This window comes from Rattus norvegicus, chromosome 15 (genome assembly GCF_036323735.1).
Source record: "Rattus norvegicus strain BN/NHsdMcwi chromosome 15, GRCr8, whole genome shotgun sequence".
NCBI classification, from domain to species: Eukaryota; Metazoa; Chordata; class Mammalia; order Rodentia; family Muridae; genus Rattus; species Rattus norvegicus.
In genome coordinates this window covers 9,981,732-10,000,721 of record NC_086033.1, presented here as the reverse complement: position 1 = coordinate 10,000,721, position 18,990 = coordinate 9,981,732, and positions in this window count along the sequence as shown.

The window sequence follows — 18,990 nt, the reverse complement described above, 5'->3', positions numbered from 1 at the left end:
CAAACCCAGTCACTATTGCTGATGCCAAGAAGTGCTTTCTGACAGGACCCAGATATCTCCTGAGAGGCTTTGCCAGAGCCCTACAGATACAGATGAGGATGCTTGCAGCTAACCATTGGACTGAACAAGGAGGCCCCAATGGAGGAGTTAGAGAAAGGACTGAAGGAGCTGAAGGGGTTTGCAACACCGTAGGAAAAACAACAACATCAATCAACCAAACCCCACCAGAGCTCCCAGGGATGAAACCATTAACCAGTGAGTACACATGGAGGAACCCTGACTCCAGCCACATATGTTGCAGAGGATGGCATTGTCCAGCATCAATAGGAAGAAAAGCCCTTGGTTCTCTGAAGGCGTGTTTCCCCCGTGTAGGGGAATGCCAGGGCATTGAGGTGGGAGTGGGTGGGTGGGAGTGGGAGCACCTCATAGAAGCAGGGGGAGGGGGAGGGAGTATGGGAGACGGGGGAAAGGGAATAACATTTGAAATGTAAATACATAAAATATTCAAAAAAAATAAAGTTTAAAAATAAAAAATTATATATACATAAATAGTATATGATAAAATATAATATAAATAATATATATGAACTTCAGTGCAGCACTGCCAGCCAGTTGGTTCAGCTCCAGAGAAGAAGGAGGGAGGTGAGTGTCAAGGCCATTATCCTTCTGCACTTCATAGCAAGTCGGAGACCAGCCTGAGAAACAAGGCCCTGTCTCAAAAGACAAAACGAAAACATGTTATTTCCATAAATGAATTAGAGTTAAGTGTGCCGCTGGACACCCAGAACTCCATACCACACGAGGAGTAGAAATGGGTTCAACATTCCAGAAAATGACTCAACATCTCATTAGTAAAATCAAAGCTGTATGTGCCCATAACCTACAAGGTCACCACAACCACCTGTGAGTGCAGCTCCAAGAAGTCCAGCGCCCTCTTCTGGCCCACACAAGGACCTGCACACACGTGAACACATCCACACACAGATACAGACACATAATTGACGAGGGGAGGGAGTCACTGCTGCTGTAATGAAACAGTGACCAAAAGCGACGTGAGAGGCAAGGGTTTACCGCCCTTACGGCTTACAGTCCATCATGAAGGAATCCGGGCAAGACCTCAAGGCCGGAACCTACACGGGAACTCAGAGACCTAGACAGACACAGCTTGCTCCTAATGGCTCACTCTGCTTTTGGGCTATGGGTCTCCCACATCAATCATTAGTTAAGATAACGCCCCCTTGGGCTTACCTAAAGGACCATCAAATGAACTGTACCTTTGTCAAATTGCCAAAAAATCTGAGCAGCACAGCCACCCAAAGAGGAAAGAAGTAAAAGAGGAAAGAAGGAAGGAAGGAAGGAAGGAGGGAGGTAGAGAGGGAGGGAGGGAGGGGGAGGGAGGGAGGGAGGGGGAGGGAGGGAGGGAGGAGTGAGGGATGGAAAAATAGGAGTGGGCAGTACCCTGAGAATTCCCTCTCTGCGAGTTTGAAAGTTTTTAAGTTAAAAACTTAATAATTTGGTAGGCTATGGAGATGTCTCAGTGAGTAAGAGCTCTTGCTGTGGAATCCTAAGGAGCTGAGTTCAAACCCAGCACCAAGCAAAAAAGCCAGCCGGGTTGTGCGCAGTTTCATAACCTCAGTGCGATGATGAAGAGTGGAGACAGGAGAGTAGCTAGCTACCTGTTCTCTACCTGGGGTTCCAAACAGCTGTTCAAAGACATCTGTCACCCGACTGTTGCTTCAGCTGATCTGAATGTCCCCAGATGTCCCCAGGATTATTTCCGCTGATCTGGCTGGTTAGGCCTCCCTCCCTCCCTCACTGCTCCACGTGTGTCCCTCCTAAAGCTGTGTGCTCCCTTCCCCAAACAGAGGAGGACCAACCGTCTGTCAAGGGCGAGCCAGTAAGTACATGGCCCTGCTAGGCTCTCCTGTGCGTTGTTACCAATCAACATAGCTGACACGGTCACAGGAAAGATGTGAGAAGATGCACAACGTAAACAACCACCATGGGAGAGCACGCCAAGTGCTCACAACACGCATGCACACATGGACACGCACACCAAGAATCCCAAATACGGAAGACCTATGACCCCAGCACTCTGCAGTCTGCTAGGACGTCTCACCAGCCACCTCTCCTGAACTCTCCCACATTTATTTATTTATTTATTTATTTATTTATTTATTTATTTATTATCTGGTCAGTATCACAGACTGCTCTCTCTTTCCAAGGACCTATGTTTGGTTCCTAGCACCAACTTCAGTTGGCTCACAAGAGTTTCTAAGTCCATCTCCAGGGATCTGTCACTTCTGACCTCCCAAGAGCACCTATACATTCACACACACACACACACACACACACACACACACACACACACACACACGCACACACACACACACGCACACACGGAATTAAAAGTAAAATAAATCGTTTAAAAAAAAATTCTGAAGAAAAGCTATTTTACCAGTCAAGTGCAGGAGTAAACCCTGGCCTTCGGGGCATCGCCATAACCCTCGATAGGCCAACACAAATGGCACTCCCTAAATACAACCATTTCCGCCGTAAATGACTTAATTAGGCTGTCAAACAGCCCCAGCCCCGTCTCATTCTACTAACTTCACTTCCCGGCAATACCAGGGTGATTTCCAGGATCTTGAGGTCAAAGCCAGCCCAGGTCAGACCTACGTGGCTTGTGCACTTGGGACCTGCCAGCACCCTAAGTGCAAACTCAATCTCATTTCCCAAGCGCACTCCCTCCGCTGCTCCCGCTGATCTACCAAGGCCTGTGGACGGTCTCTACGTCCTCTGGTTCCCTCTGATTTCCAAACTTTTGTTTTTCTTCCTCCTCTGAAGTTTCGTTGTTGTTTTTGTTTTTCTGTTTTGTTTTGTTTTGTTTTGTTTTTTTAAAACCATGCTTATAGGCGGCTCGGCTTTTACTTGTGCAGGGACATTTTCCCTGCCCTTGATGAGACAGCTTGTCTTTCCCCTCAACCGTCTTCGTCCAGTCCCTGATAAACTGTTTATTTTTCCTAACAGCTTTCCTTTTTAGCCTGAAAAACAAACGCTAGCCAAAACGGGTCTCATGTCTCTGGATTGTAACCTGCGGTGAAATCTCTGGTGCTGGAGCGCCTCCTGCTGGGCAACTGAGAATTAGCAGGTAACGCAGCCTTTCTCCTTGATACAGGAGGGAGGGTCTCCTGATGTAGCTCTCAGGGCTTGAGCTCTTGCCTCGGCCTCCACTGTGAAAAATTTGTTATTTAGACATTTTACAAATGCTCATCTTTGCTCCGCTGGCTCCTTCACTGTTCGTGGACAAAGAAGACATCTGGGTTCCAAACAGCAGTCAGATTGATGGAGCTCTGAGCCTGTGCGTTCCGGAGCCTCCTTTTTCACTTGACCTCACTGTATGTAATAAGGTTTGGATGGAGGCTCTCAGCAAGTAATCAGAGGTATGCCTCACGCCATCCGCAGGTGACTGTGATGGTAAAGTTGAGGGATTCGTGGTAACATCTGACTATTTAACCGATGGAATAACATTAAGACCCTCAAAAGCAGCTTCAATGTAACCGCTGAACTCACTCCTGACCTTTCCGATGAGAATTTGATGAGGGAGGAAGGAAATGGTCCCTCTTCGTTCGCAGATGTACCTCTTTCCCCGTCAGTGGGCTCCCACGAGGGCAGTATAACTACATCCAAAGCCACTGAAAAAGTCTTTTTCAGAAAAGATAAAGGTGGTCGGAAACCGTAAGATTGCACTGATGGGAAAGGGCTGCATCTTGTCAAGACTGAGAGAGCTTTACTGTGGTACACGGTTGTCTTAAAAATCTGTGTGTGCACGTGAAGAATTCCCAAGAGCTAGACAGGTCTGCCACCCTCATAGAGCTGACTTTAAAGACTAGCTTACTTGCCATTAAGTTGCCTGGATTAGGAAATAATTTGAAAAATGTTTTTTTGTTTTTTTTTTTTAAATCAGTGTGTACATAAATGCCTGGTCAGCGACAGTGGAAGGCATCTGGAGTTGAGGTCTCTGTTTTCTCGTTGGAGAAAAAGTCAAACAGTAGGAACACTCATTTCCGCTCACCTTAGAGAGAAATGTGATCCTCTAGAAGGCTAGTGTGGCAGCGTCCACCTTCACAACCGTCATTTTTACTCTATTTTTACACTGACGTTCAGTGCTGGAACGTGAGTATATTTAATTTTTCCCTGGTTTTGGTGCATGCAAAGCTCTTGTTTGTAAGTACAACCATGCACTGCACACCTCAGAGTTCTTTCTCCTTCGAGCTCAAGGGGATGCATATGCACAGGGAAGTCTTGAGGGCACTTGCAAAGACTTGCTCTGCCGTTGTGCCTGTGCTGCTGATGGTTCTGCTATGACCCCTGGGGTAGAGAGACTGTCTTGTGTGCTATATGGATGCATCACCTGTCAATTAAAAAAAGAAAACCTATGGCCTGTAGAGAAGGGTAGAATAGAAGGTGGGACATCTGGGAGGCACAAAGAATTCTGGGATAGAGCCAAGTGTGGGATTCACCTGACGTAATCTGACAAGATGGATGCCTGATACCTGAGCACAGGTAAGCAGCCACAGGGCAGAAGGTGAAATAGAGTAAATGGATTATAGTAAGTTAAGATTTAGTCAGAGAAGAGCCTAGCTATATGGCCACACTATTTGTAAATCTATTTTGAGTCTGAGTCTTCTTTTCCGGAAGCATAGGGCTGAGAGGAGGAAGAACTAGGTTCAAACATGTACACTGTAGCCACATTGCTCTCCTCGAGCACTTTCTGCCCAGCCAGCTGGTCGCCCCATTCCTAGTGAGCTCTGTGAGGACTAGCACTGTATCATTCCCACACTTGGCCTTTTCAATTTCACAGCAACAGTGTATTTAGCTACACCATGCATCATACTCAACTTGTAATTAACCAGCCCCCTGCCATGTTTCACAACTTTCACTGAATTGCATTTGTAACATATGTCTTGAAAGCCTTTATTCTTTTTTTTTTTTTAATATAGAATGTTCTCAACTCTGAAAGGCTCTTGGATGAAGTGTGAGAAAATGTAAACAGCAGAAAACGGCTTTACTACTTTCTAGACTAAAGAGGTCAGTCCAGCAGGTATCTAGCATGGCCATACAGGGGCTTGAGAGGCTCCTCTCTGAAGGGCTTCCAGCCTTGGAAAGTGAGGATAACTGGATGATTCTGATTGGGAAAGCACGAACATCCGGCCAGGAGGCACATTTAACTATAACCTCGATGATTCACACTGTGAGGCCACAAAATAAAACCTTCTTCTTTCAAAAGCCTTCCTTCTTCATTTATTTCTTGCATGCTCATTTAAAGAAGTTGGTAGAAAGGGGAACAAGAATACCCCTGGGAGGGGATAGGGAGGCAAAGTTTAGATCAGAGACTGAAGGAACACCCATTCAGAGCCTGCCCCACATGTGGCCCATACATATACAGCTACCAAACTAGATAAATGGATGAAGCAAAGAAGTGCAGGCCGACAGGAGCCGGATGTAGATCGATCCTGAGAGACACAGCCAGAATACGGCAAATACAGAGGCGAAAACCAGCAGCAAACCACTGAACTGAGAACGGGACCCCCGTTGAAGGAATCAGAGAAAGAACTGGAAGAGCTTGAAGGGGCTCGAGACCCCATATGTACAACAATGCCAAGCAACCAGAGCTTCCAGGGACTAAGCCACTACCTAAAGACTATACATGGACTGACCCTGGACTCTGACCTCATAGGTAGCAATGAATATCCTAGTAAGAGCACCAGTGGAAGGGGAAGCCCTTGGTCCTGCCAAGACTGAACCCCCAGTGAACGGGATTGTTGGGGGGAGGGCGGTAATGGGGGGAGGATGGGGAGGGGAACACCCATATAAAAGGGGACAGAAAGGGGTTAGGGGTATGTTGGCCTAGAAACTAGGAAAGGGAATAACAATTGAAATGTAAAGAAGAAATACCCAATTTAATAAAGATGGGGAAAAAAAGAAAATCCCATCTAACACTAAAAAAAGAAAAAAATAAAGAGGTTGGTAGGGCTGTTCCTGGAGTCATGTCTCTTAAAAATGTGTTTTCATACGAATAGTGAGGAATCTCTAACACTGGAAAGGAAAAAGGCCTGGCTTTCAAGACCTTGCTGCTCTGGACCCCTTCCGGGGGAAAGGATTAATTCAACACTTGCCAGCCGTTCTTTCCATAGGTTTCCAACACATCGATGAGCTCCCTAAAGCTTCCCAGAGTGTCTGTCCCTTTTGGCTTTGGCATAGTTCACCTTTGACCCACTCACTTCAGAACCAGAGGAGGCTTTGGGGGTCAGGGCGTCACTGTATAACCCTTGAACTTGTGACACTCCTGCTAAGATTGCAGCCATGCCCTACCATGCCCTCTTCACGTTTGCATTTAATACCCTGCCCTCACGGGCTGAGCCACTAACCTCAATCCCTGTGCCTGCAGCTGATTGTTCTGGGCAAAGTCCAGGGCTTGCAGCCAACAGGAGCTGCAAATTGAGTGGGCTGTGAGTGGGGAGTTGCCGATCACGAAAACGCCTTCAACTCCACTCAGTAGTGTTTCTGTGAAGGAGGACAGACGATGCTGTCTCTGTAGCATAGCTCCAGCTGAACGTGGCTCTTCTTTCCATCAAGAGAAAGTGCAGTTTCCTCCCAATCGCTTGGGATTCGTTTGTTCGGTTGGTTTTAATTATTTCTCTTATTTCTCGAGATTATAATTACTTCATTTATATAGCCCTCCTTGCTCTCTTCCAAATTCATTAGCCTTTTTTTCCCACACATACAACCTGATCAGTCTGTATAATGCTACATGTATGTTCAGGGCCGATCATATGGTACTGGATAGCCAGTTGCTGATGTTTCCCTGGGGCAAACTATTTCTCCTGCTCCCAGCATTCCTCCGTTGCCTGTAGCTACTTGTGTAGGGTTGAAGCTCCTGGACCTTCCCCATCCATTTCGACTTGTCTATTGTTGTCTTTGGTCTCTCGTTTTTTTGGGCAGTCATATTGGTAAGATGTTATATGCTTAGCTTCTAACCTTCCTGGAAGACACTCTCACAGCAAACCCCCTGATCTTCTGCCTCTTAACAATCGTTCTGCCCCCCCCTTTTCCATAACGTCCTGTGAATCTTAGGTGGGGAGATGGCTTTGTAGAACTGGGAATGGGCCGCACAACAGTGCATTTTGATTTCTGTAATCATCTTTTATCTGTTGCAAATATGAGTTTCCTTGAGAAGTGAGCACTACACTCACCTGTGGGTACGAGGGCAAATATTTAAATTGTACTTAGCAATTATACTGGTTTAATAAAAGTGGCAGTTGTAGGTTCTCCTCCAAGACCCATAACTTCACTAGGCTTGGGCAGCTGGCCGAGTTTCCGCACTAGGCGTTATTCTCTTGTTAAGCAGGTCCTAAGTCCAATTACAGAGTGCGTGGTTACCTCTAAAGTGTGTGTCCCGCTATTATGCCTTTAGGGTTATCCTGCCTTGTGCTTCACAGGCATCGCGGATGACCACAGGCATCACAGATGGCCACAGGCTTCGAGGATGGCCCCAGGCACCACGGATGGTCACAGGCATGGATAGTCACTGTTAGTTACTTCCCTCTGAACATATGCATGGGACTTTCTGGGACCATGTAAGCTAGTCGACAAGGAGAAGGCTTTCAGGCCAATTTTCCGAGCCTTGAGTCTGACTTGAGTGGTGTCTTCAACAATAAGGACTTTTCTTTCACGTCTGGAGAGCAGCCAAGGGCAAAGGCATTAGTCTCTAATGTTTTCAGAGTCTCTCGGACAGCCCTGACCACCTGACAGCCGGAAAGAGGACTTCTCATGCCTGGTGTCCGTTTTTGTTAAATAAACTTTAGCTCTTATAGGGGACATTGTCAGGCCAGATGGGAAGTTTTTGTTTAAACATATATGTATATGTATACACTGACTTACATGAATTGTAGGTATTTTAGGCTGATAGCCAATGAATGCTATGATTCCTTACGACCTTTTCACACATTATTACTGACTTTTCTTTCCTCCTTCCTCCTTCCTTCCCCCCTTTCTAATTAGCGCCCTCTACCATCCCCACACCCCCTAGCAGATGGCTTGTATCCTACTATTCCTCTCTCCCTTTTTACCTTCCTGGTCTCTGCAGTTGCTCCAGGATATATACTCACATGTGAAGATTTAAAGCTAGGAGCTCTCGTGAGAGAGAACATGTGATGTTTGTCCTTCTAGGTCTGGGTCACCTCCTTCAATAGGATCTTTTCTAGTTCTATCCGCTCACATACAGATCTCAGAATTTCATTTTTCCCTTACAGCTGAATAATTTTCCATGGTGTTTATGTACACTTCCAAATATAAGAAAGTCCAAGGCCAGATGACATCACTGAACAGACTGGCCGCACCAAGTAATACGGTAACCAATACGAAACACCGATCCTTACAGGTATCAGAAAGAAGTTTAATACACAAAATTCCGAATATACCAAATGTATATAAATGACGAGACTAGATTTTTTTAAGTGTGTATTTTAAGATGAGAACTCAACACTGTGTCAAAAAGAAAAACTTCTAACTAGAAAAAATATTCATTTCTTTGGAGAGAGACTTTAGAAGCTAAAATTAATAGATTGAGTTAATCTATAATTTGGAAGAAATTTCCTTGAGTACAGGACAGGGCAATTTAATTGACTTTTGTTTGAAAAAGTATAATTTTGTGCTTTGATATTTGTTCTTTCAATAAATCGTTTTTTTGGGGGGGAGAAAATGTCTCAATAAAACAATAAATGTACAATAATTTTAAAAGGCAAAAGATAAATGGTCCTTCTAAATAATTTAGAGCCCTCTAATTATGGCCACGGAAATGTCAGGGTTTATCATTCCTCAGATCTCGGGCATAGCCAGCCCAGTAAGCTGTATAGATGTCCCCCACCCAAAAGCCTTCTCAATGTTCAGAATAGGAGAGCCACAATGGCGACAGAGCTGAACAGGAGACAGCCAGCGACGTGGTTGTTTTCCTCCATCAGACGTGGAAATCCTACCACTGAGGATTGAGCATGGTGGTGTACGCCTTTAATCCCAGCACACAGGAGGCAGAGGCACGCAGGTCTCTGTGTTCAAGATCAGCCTGGTCTACAGAACAAGTTCCGGGAGAGCTGGGGTTACACAGAGAAACCCTGATTTGAAAAACCAAAAAGAAGAAAAGTAAAAGGAAAGAAAGGAAAAAGCAAAGGAAGGAAGGAAGGAAGGAAGGAAGGAAGGAAGAAAGAAAGAAAGAAAGAAAGAAAGAAAGAAAGAAGGAAGGAAAGAAAGAAAGAAAGATCCTATCATATAACCTCAGAGGATGACCTTCTTGGGAGATAGATCTTTAAGTGATTAAAGTGGGTCCTCGTTTAGTAGTTTAGTAGTGTCCCCATAGGAAGAGAAAGTTGGGTCTAGATTTATGTAAATAGCATGAAGACAGGAGAAGAAGCAGCCATGGAGAGAGACCTAGAATAAAGCTCCATTCAGCCTTGCACACACCTTGACACCAACAGCCAGCCTCCCAGATATAAGAACATTAACTTTGGTTGTTTTAAGCCTCCTAGTCTAGGGTCCTATTATAGATGCCTAGCTTCCCTTGGGGAATGTGACAGTGGGCCCTGGAATCTGCACTTCTGACAAACTGAGTAAAACTGGGTAGCAGCTGGAAGACCACCTCTGAGAAGCAGTACTCTGGGATGCCCAAATCAAGGCTGGAAGGGCATCTAGTGCTAACACTCTTGCCAGGAGCCCTCACACTCTCCAGGCCTGAGCCTCCAATGGAAAACATCCCAACTCAGACTCCTATAATGTGTGCCCACGAACAGTGAGTGGTCAATGCTAGAAAGCTATTCTGTCCACTCCTGAAATGTGGCCTACGGATGAGTGGTCTAGATTCTGCCAAGTTAGGCCAGCAGCTCTTAACTGAAGCAAGGCAGAGGAGTGGGGGGAAAAATGTTCTCTGCTATCAAGTCAAACCGTCCCAACAGTAAGTGGTAGTAAACAGAGCTCACAATAAGTCCAAATAACCAATCATACATGAAAAATATCAAACATCTTTAGCCAGATATTTCATCTTACCCCACTCAGAAGTGACGATCACCAACCCCCAAAACATTACAAGTTCTACCATAGATGCAAGAAGGAAAAGGATTAAAGGTAGAACTACCCTAAAATGCAGTCTAAGGAACAACAGAACGCATCCAAAGGACACCTGCACAGCCATGGCAACCATCACAATGGCCAACTGAGTGAACTAGCCTAGGTGTTCAACCAGACACCCACACACACACACACACACACACACACACACACACACACAAGCGGGCTGGGTTTACTGCTGGGACAGGCCTGGAACACACTGTGTTGGAAAGATGAACTTGAGCTCTCAGAGATCTGCCTATCTTTGCTTCCTGAGTGCTAGATTTAAAGGCATGCACTACCATACTAGGCCCACAGTGAAGTCTTAATGTAGTTATTATAAAGAATTAAATCGTGTCTGACGACCAATGAATGCATGACAAAATAGTCAACATCTTTAGTTGTGAGTGAAATGCAAACTCAAACTGAGATGTCACCTCACCTGGATCAAATGGCCCTTAAGAAAACACACACACACACACACACACACACACACACACACACATACACACACACACGCACGCACGCACGCATGGACAGACAGGTGGGGAGTGGTTATGACGGAGACAGACAGACAGACATTGCTGAGTTCATTCAATCTGGGCACGGCCTCTGCAGAGGTACTAAGCTCGTGGAGGATCACCGTCTAGGTGGGTATGCCTACTCAGTGTTGCCATGACTGAACCTGACACTTTATTGTCTGAAAATCATCAGCATCCCAGCGTGATGGGCAAATCTGACATGGTCACGGTAACACGTGTCATGGCTGCTGCCTCACTTAGAACTCGAGAGGAACCAAAAGAAACAAGCTCTTTTTAGGTATTCTTTTCCACATGCGTGCCTGCATGTATGTGTACCATGTGCCCTTGGAGGCCAGAAGAGGTCACTGGATCCCCTGGAACTAATTACAGACAACTCTGAGTTGTCTGTGGGTGCTAAGAACAATACCGGGGTCCTCTGCAAAAGTATCAAGTGCTCTCAACTGCTAGACCATCTCTCCAGCCCCATAAAACAAATTTTAATAGGTTTGAAATGAGTGTGAAAACCCTAACGAGATTCATGAACTGAGGTTTTACTCGTTTACTTAGACGATAGCTCCAAAATCTAGAAATTCTATGCATCTTGTTCCCTGTCTATCACACATTTATTTTGGAGCACAGTGTTATTAAGCTTTGCCCATGCAAAGGAAAGAAATCGCAAATGTGTGCAGTAATGTACAGAATATGATCATACTGAGTATAAGGTTAAAAGGGGATTAAATAGTGGATAAAGTTTAGGGGATAGGCAACCTATTAAGCCCTTCCTTAAAAGATGCAGAACACAGGCTAGGGAGTTGGCTCAGAGGTCAAGAGCAATGGCTGCTCTTTCATAGGTCCTGGGTTCAATTCCCAGCAACCACTATAGTGAGATCTGGTGCCCTCTTCTGGCATGTATGCAGGCAAAATACTGTGCGCATAATAGGTAAGTAAATTCTCCTTAAAACTACTCGTTAGAGGGGCTGGAGAGATGGCTCAGCAGTTAAGAGCACTGACGGCTCTTTCAGAGGTCCGGAGTTAATTCCCACCAATCACATGGTGGCTCACAACCATCTGTAATGGGATCTGATGCCCTCTTCTGGTGTCTCTGAAGACAGCTACAGTGTACTCATAAATAAAAGAAAGGAAGAAAGGAAGGAAGGAAGGAAGGAAGGAAGGAAGGAAGGAAGGAAGGAAGGAAGAAATGCTAATTAGAAAACAGAACATGAAGAATTTCTAGCCAAGCCAAGCACATTGTTTTCTTAATCGAGGAATACTTCTCCAGTCTGCCGTCAGTGTCCTCACAGCTGCAAAGGCCGCCTCATTCAGCCGCCTTAGGGAGAAGTCTTGCTGAAGCACTTCACCCTCCTTCTTACCACCTCCGAAGATGAGCTCTGTAGACCAAGCAATGACTACTGATTTAACATGATGAAACTAGCAACAGTACTTACAGAAGCCCCTCAGACAGTAAACTCTTCCGTTCAAAAAAAAGATACCAACTCAGAGGTTAAAATGGGTGATCCAGCCATGTTCAGGGAGAGGAGGACCTATGACATAGATGTATTCTGGCCAGGCATGGTAGCACGCACTTGTAATCCCAGAACAAGACAATCAGCAATTGAAGGGTAGCCTCAGATCTGTAACATAGTTAAGGCCAGGTTGGGGTGAGATACTGCTCTAAATACATACATACATACATACATACATACATACATACATACATACATACATACTACATAAATAAATACATAAATACATAAGTGTAAAATAAAATAATAAATAGAAATGGCTTTACAAAAACATTATATAAGGAGACATCAAACCCCATTGTTGGTCAGATATAATATTAACCCTCCCCTCCCATGTGCACATCAGTTCTCAGGAACATGAAGGTTTTATCCACGTGCTCCATCTTCTCTACAATCTTTCTGCCTTCATTTCTGCAGGGTTCCCTGAACTCGAAAGGAGGGACCTGGTGGAGACCGCTATTATTGACTCTCTACATGTAATGTCTGGTTGTGGGTCTGTTTCTGTTCCTATCTGCTGCTGGGTGAAGTCTCTCTAATGACAACTGAACAAAGCCCCAAATATCATTAAGAATCATTTCATTGAGTTGGGGAGGGCGTTGTTTTGTTTTTTTCACCATTAAAATTTGGTTCTACCCCAAGTCTCTGGGATATCCAGTCTCCAGCTCTTGGCCATCTATGCAGTGGCCAGTATGAAGTTAAATCAGACATTTGGTTGTCCACTTCGGCAAGTTCTGCACCACCATTGCCCCAGCACATCTTCTTGGCTGGACAGACTGCAGTTCAATGGTTTTGTGTCTGGATTGGTGGCCACATTTCTCTTTTCATAGCCTGCAAAGCACCTTCCCACACCAAAGAGACTAAAGATTGAAGGCTCCATGCATGCACTTGACTCCACCTTTCCATGTTCAATTAACTGTCTGGATATTCCTCAGCAAAGTTACCCACTCCCCCACTCCCCCACTCCCACTCTGCTGTCCTTGTGGAAAGTAACCCTCTGTCCTAGCATTATCCTGTGCTTTCTGAAGATCCTCCAGACCCTGTGAGCTATCGTGAGTAAAGCTGCAATTTGCATAGTTGAGCAAGGGTCATTATGGTAAGGTGGAGCATCCTTTCGGTATAGGACCAAGAGTGATATAGCTGGGTCTTCAGGTAGATTGATTCCCAGTTGATTCCCATATTGATTTTCACAGTAGTTGTACAAGTTTACACTCCCACCAGCAATGGATGGGTGTCTCCTCCACAACCTCGCCTGCGTGAACTGTCACTTGTGTTATTGATCTTAGCCATTCTAATAGTATAAGACAGAATCTAGAGGCTTTGGATTTGCATTTCCGTGATGGCTAAGTATGTTGAACATGTCTATAAGTGTTTCTCAGCCATTTGAGATCCCTCTTTTAAGAATTCTGTTTGTATCCCATTTTAATTGGCTTTTTTTTTTTGGTATCTAATTTCTTGAGTTCTTTATATATGTTGGATATTAGTCCCCTATCAGTTGCGGAGTTGGTAAAAATCTTTCCCAATTCGGTAGGCTGCCACCTCATCCAATTGATGGTGCCCTTTGCCTTAAAGAAGATTCTCAGTTTCATGAGGTCCCATTTATTAATTGTTGATCTTAGAATCTACACTACTGATGTTCTGTTCAGAAAGAAGTATCCTGTGCGGTAAGTTCAAGGTCATTCCCTAATTTCTCTTCTAGAAATTTCAATGTATCTCGTTTTACTCTGAGGCCTTTGATTCATTTGTAGTTGAGTTTTGTGTAGGGTGTTAAGTATGGATCTATTTGTATTTCAATGTATCTGGTTTTACTCTGAGGTCTTTGATCCATTTGTAGTTGAGTTTTGTGTAGGGTGTTAAGTATGGATCTATCTGTAGTGTTCCACATTCAGACACCCAGTTTGACCAGCACTTTTTGTTGAAGATGCTATCTTTTTCTAATGTGTATTTCTGACTTCTTTATTAAAAAAGAATCAAATGTCCATAGGTGTGTGGACTTTTGTCTGGGACTTCAATTCAATTCTGATTATCCAATTCAGATTAATCAATCTGTTTTTATTACTGTAACTCTGTTTAGGATTGCTTTAGCTGTCCTGGGTTTTTTGTTTTTTCCATATCCTTTCAATGTCTGTAAAGAATTGTGATGTGATTTTGATGATGATTGCATTGAGTCTGTAAATTGCTTTTGGTAGGATGGACATTTTTACTACGTTAATTCTACCAGTCAATGAGCATGAGAAGTCTTTCTATCTTCTGATATCTTCAATTTCTTCCTCCAAAGACTTGACATTTTTGTTACACGAGTCTTTCATTTGCATGGTTAGAGTTATCCCAAGATATATTATTTGAGGCTGTTGATAAAGGTGTTTGTTTCCCTTATTTTTTTTCTCAGTCCATTTGTCACCTGTATATAGGAGAGCCAGGAATATTTTTAGTTAATCTTGTATTCATCCACTTCACTCAGTGTTTATTGGCTGTAGGAGTTTCCCAGTGACACTTTTAGGGTCACTTAAACATACTATCATATTGTCTTAGTTAGGGTTTTACTGCTGTGAACAGATACCATGACCAAGGCAACTCTTTTTTTTTTTTTGGGGGGGGGGTTCTTTTTTTCGGAGCTGGGGACCGAACCCAGGGCCTTGCGCTTCCTAGGCAAGCGCTCTACCACTGAGCTAAATCCCCAACCCCCGACCAAGGCAACTCTTATAAGACCAACATTTAATTGGAGCTGGCTTATAGGTTCAGAGATTCACAGAGGTAGGAGCATGGCAGCATCCAGGCAGGCATGTTGCAGGAGATGAGTTCTACATCTTCATCTGAAGGCTGCTAGAGGAATGCTGGCTTCCAGACAGCTAGGATGAGGATCTTAAAGTCCACACCCACAGTGACACACCTACTCCAATGAGGCCACACCTATTCAACAGGGCCACACCTTCTAATAATGCCACTCCCTGGGCCAAGCATATACAAACCATAACAGATCATCTGCAAATAAAGTAACTTTGACTTCTTCCCTTCCAATTTGTATTCCCTTCATCTCCTTCAGTTGTTTTATTGCTCTAGCTAAGCCTTCAAGTACTGTATTAAATAGGTATGAGAGAGTGGACAACCTTGTCTTGATCCTGATTTTAGTAAAATTGCTTTGAGTTCCTCTCCTTTAAGTTGATGTTTGTTCTGAGCTTGCTGTATACGGCCTTCATTACTTGGAGGTATGTCTCTTGTGTCCCTAATCTCTCCAGAACTTTTATGGTGAAGGGGTGATATATTTTGTCAAAGGCCTTTTCTGCATTTAATGAGTTGTGTGTTTTCTTTCTGTTTGTTTTTTTTCTTTTTTAAATGTTCGGCTTGCTTGCAGAGCGGTAGCAGGAATGTTTCTGAAGGCCTTGATGATACCATTATCTTCATTATAGATGATGCAGGGTCCCCTGCACTGGATCCACCTGTTTTCTCATTTTGCCCTTGCCAGCTCTCATTCTCTGAGAGGCATAGACCTTTTTAATGTCATTCCAGGCTTTAAGTTTCTCTTTTCTTTTTTTTTTTAATATTTATTTTATATATATGAGTACACTGTAGCTGTCTTCAGACACACCAGAAGAGAACATCAGATCCCACTACAGATGGTTGTGAGCCACCACGTGGGTGCTGGGAATTGAACTCAGGACTTCTGGAAGGGCTGTCAGTGCTCTTAACCACTGAGCCATCTCTCCAGCTTCTTTCCGTTTGTTTATATAGTGGATTACATCTACTGATTTTCAGATATTGAAACACCCCTGTATCTCTGGGATGAAGCCTACCTAGTCATTGGAAGATGAAGTTTTTGATGTGTTCCTGGATTTGATTTGTAGGTATTTTATTGAATACTTTTGCATCTATGTTCATATGGAAAATTGGTCTTAATTCTTTTTCTTTGTTGATTCTTTATGTGGTTTGGGTATCAGGGTGACTGTGGCCTCATAAAATAAAATGGGCAATGTTCTTTGTTTCCATTTTCTGAAATAATTTGAGGAGTATTACCATTAACTCTTCTTTAAAAGTCTAGAAGGATTCTGTGCTAAAACTATTTAGCCCTGGGTTTGTGGGTGGGTTTTGGGAGAAGGGTGTTGTTATGTTGTTGTTGTGAGAGATTTAATGACTGCTTCTGTTTCACTAAGGATTATAGGTCTATTTAAAATCTTTGTCTGAACTTGATTTAATTTCGGTAAGTGGTTATCTAATAAGAAAATTTTCCATTTCTTTTAGACTTTTCAATTTTGTGAAGTGTAAAAATTTTTTTTCCTTTTTCTTTTCTTTTTTTTTTTTTTTCCGGAGCTGGGGACCGAACCCAGGGCCTTGCGTTTGCTAGGCAAGCGCTCTACCGCTGAGCTAAATCCCCAACCCCGAAGTGTAAAATTTTAAAGTATGTTCTTACAATCTCTGGGTTTCCTCATTGACTGTTGTTATGCCCCCCCCCCTTTTCTTTTCTCATTCTGTTAGTTGGACAGTCTCTCCCCCTCTTTTAGTTAGCTTGCATAAGGGTTTGTCTGTCTATCTTGTTGATTTTCTCAAAGAACCAACTCTTTGTTTCACTGATTCTTTGTGTAGTTCTCTGTTTCTATTTATTTTAACCCTTGGTTTATTTCTTGTGGTCTCCTACTCTTGAATGTACTTCTTTTTGTTCTACAGCTTTTTTTTTTAAGATTTATTTATTTTATGTATATGAATCACTGTAGCTGTCTTCAGACACACCAGAAGAAGGCATCAGATCTCATTACAGATGGTTGTGAGCCACCATGTGGTTGCTGGGAATTGAACTCAGGACCTCTGGAAGAGCAGTCAGTGCTCTTAATTGTTGAGCCATCTCTCCAGCCCCTGTTCTACAGCTTTTAAGCTGGGCTATTAAGTAGCTAGTATGAGATGTCTGGTTTGCTTTTTAAGTAGGCACTTAGTGCTATGAACTTGCTACTTAGCAGCAATTTCATTGTGCCCTATAAGTATTGGTATGCTGTGTATTCATGTTCACTGAATTCTAGGAAGTCTTTATTTGTCTAGCCCCATTTTTCACTCAGGAAAAAGTCATTCAGTTTCCATGAGTTTGTAAGCTTTTTGGTTTTTGCTGTTGATGATATCCAGCTTTAACCTGTGGTGGTCTGACAGTTTGCAGGATGTTATTTCAATTTCCTTGTACCTGTTGAGACCTGCTTTGTGTCCCAGTATGTTGATGATTTAGGAGAAAGCTCCATGAGGTGCTGAGAAGGTATCTTTTTTTTGTGTCCATGGTAGAATGTTATGTAATGTTATGTATGTTAGGTCCATCTGGTTTATAACATGTTATCTCCGTTATTTCTGTTTAGTTTTTGTCGGGATGACCTGTCCACGAGTGAGAGTGGAGTATTGAAGTCTCCCACTATCAGTGTGAAACACTCAAAGTGTGATTTTAGCTGTAGTAGTGTTTCTTTTACAATCGTGTGTGCCCTTACGTTTGAAGCATAAATGTTAAGAACTGAAATGTTAGACCTCTCCCCCAACCTGCCCACATAGCTTGTTCAAACTACCCCCATCCACCACGACTCAGCATGGGCAGGGTAGAAAATACCCAGAGGCCCTGGAAACACTAAGATGAGCAAGTAAGTGGTGAAGAGATTAAGAGAAAAAGAGAATCAGAATGGTGTATGCACAATGAAGAGAGAAGAAACTAGCAAGGGTAGTAAAGAACCCTGCCACCTAGGCCATGGTGAGGTCATGGTTCATGCTGCCACAGAGGCCCTGCAACAGTGGGGGGGCCTATATCCATGTCCATGACCCATGTTACCACTAGAGGCCAAGCAGATGTCCCTGGTCTAGGCTACTGCCTAGGGCCATGTTGATGTCCAAGGACTCGATACTCAATACTGGGAAGAATGGTCCATACACCTTGCCCAGGCAGAACAGTAGAGTAGGTCCTGGAATATGAGTGTGTATGTGGGGAGGACTGAGAAGAGGGGATCCGGGTGAGTTGCCCCAGAGGGCATGAGCACAGAATAGCTGGCTATGCCTCTTACTGGCTGTATGGTAGTATGGACACAGACCTGTGGCATGTGGGAAAGCTGGCCCCGTCCCTTGCTATAGCACTCAGCAGAACAGACCCACATGTTGCTTGGACAGTGCAGTAGAGTGGGCCTTAGTTGGGGAGCGGGGTTAAGTGAGCCAGCCCTAAAGAGTAGGAGTGTGTACAGGAGAGCTATCCATGCCTCCCAAATTGAGCAGGGTGGGAGAGCTGGTCCTCCCCTCACAGGCTATTGCATTAGGGTAAGCTGATTGAGGGGTAGTACTAGAGAGCTGGCCCTGGTAGCACGAGTGCAGGAGAGCTGACAAGATATCTACCACCCTGCACCAAATCCAGGGCTTTGATTGACCCACCACACATCTATTCCGTTGGACTATTAACTATTGGAGCTCATGATAGGTCCGGTCCTGGAGATGGAAAGCTGTAGTATCTCCAGGACACAGGGCAACAACAGGATATTTTCCATTTCCAGAATTCTGTTTTCTTTATTGCTTCTAATTCCATTTGCGGATCTTAACAGTTTTATTTCTTTCAACTATTTTGTTTTCTCCTGGCTTTAAAGGATTTATTCATGCCATTCAATTATCTGTGCTTTCCTAGATTTAAGGGATTTATTCCTCTTTAAGGACCTGTATCATCTTCATATAGTGGTTTTAAGGTCTTTTTCTTGTGCTTCATCTATGTTAGAATATTTAGGGTCTACTGTGGTAAGATAGCTGGACTCTGATGGAAACATTGTCCTCGCTGTTACTGTGTTTTTACACTGGTATCT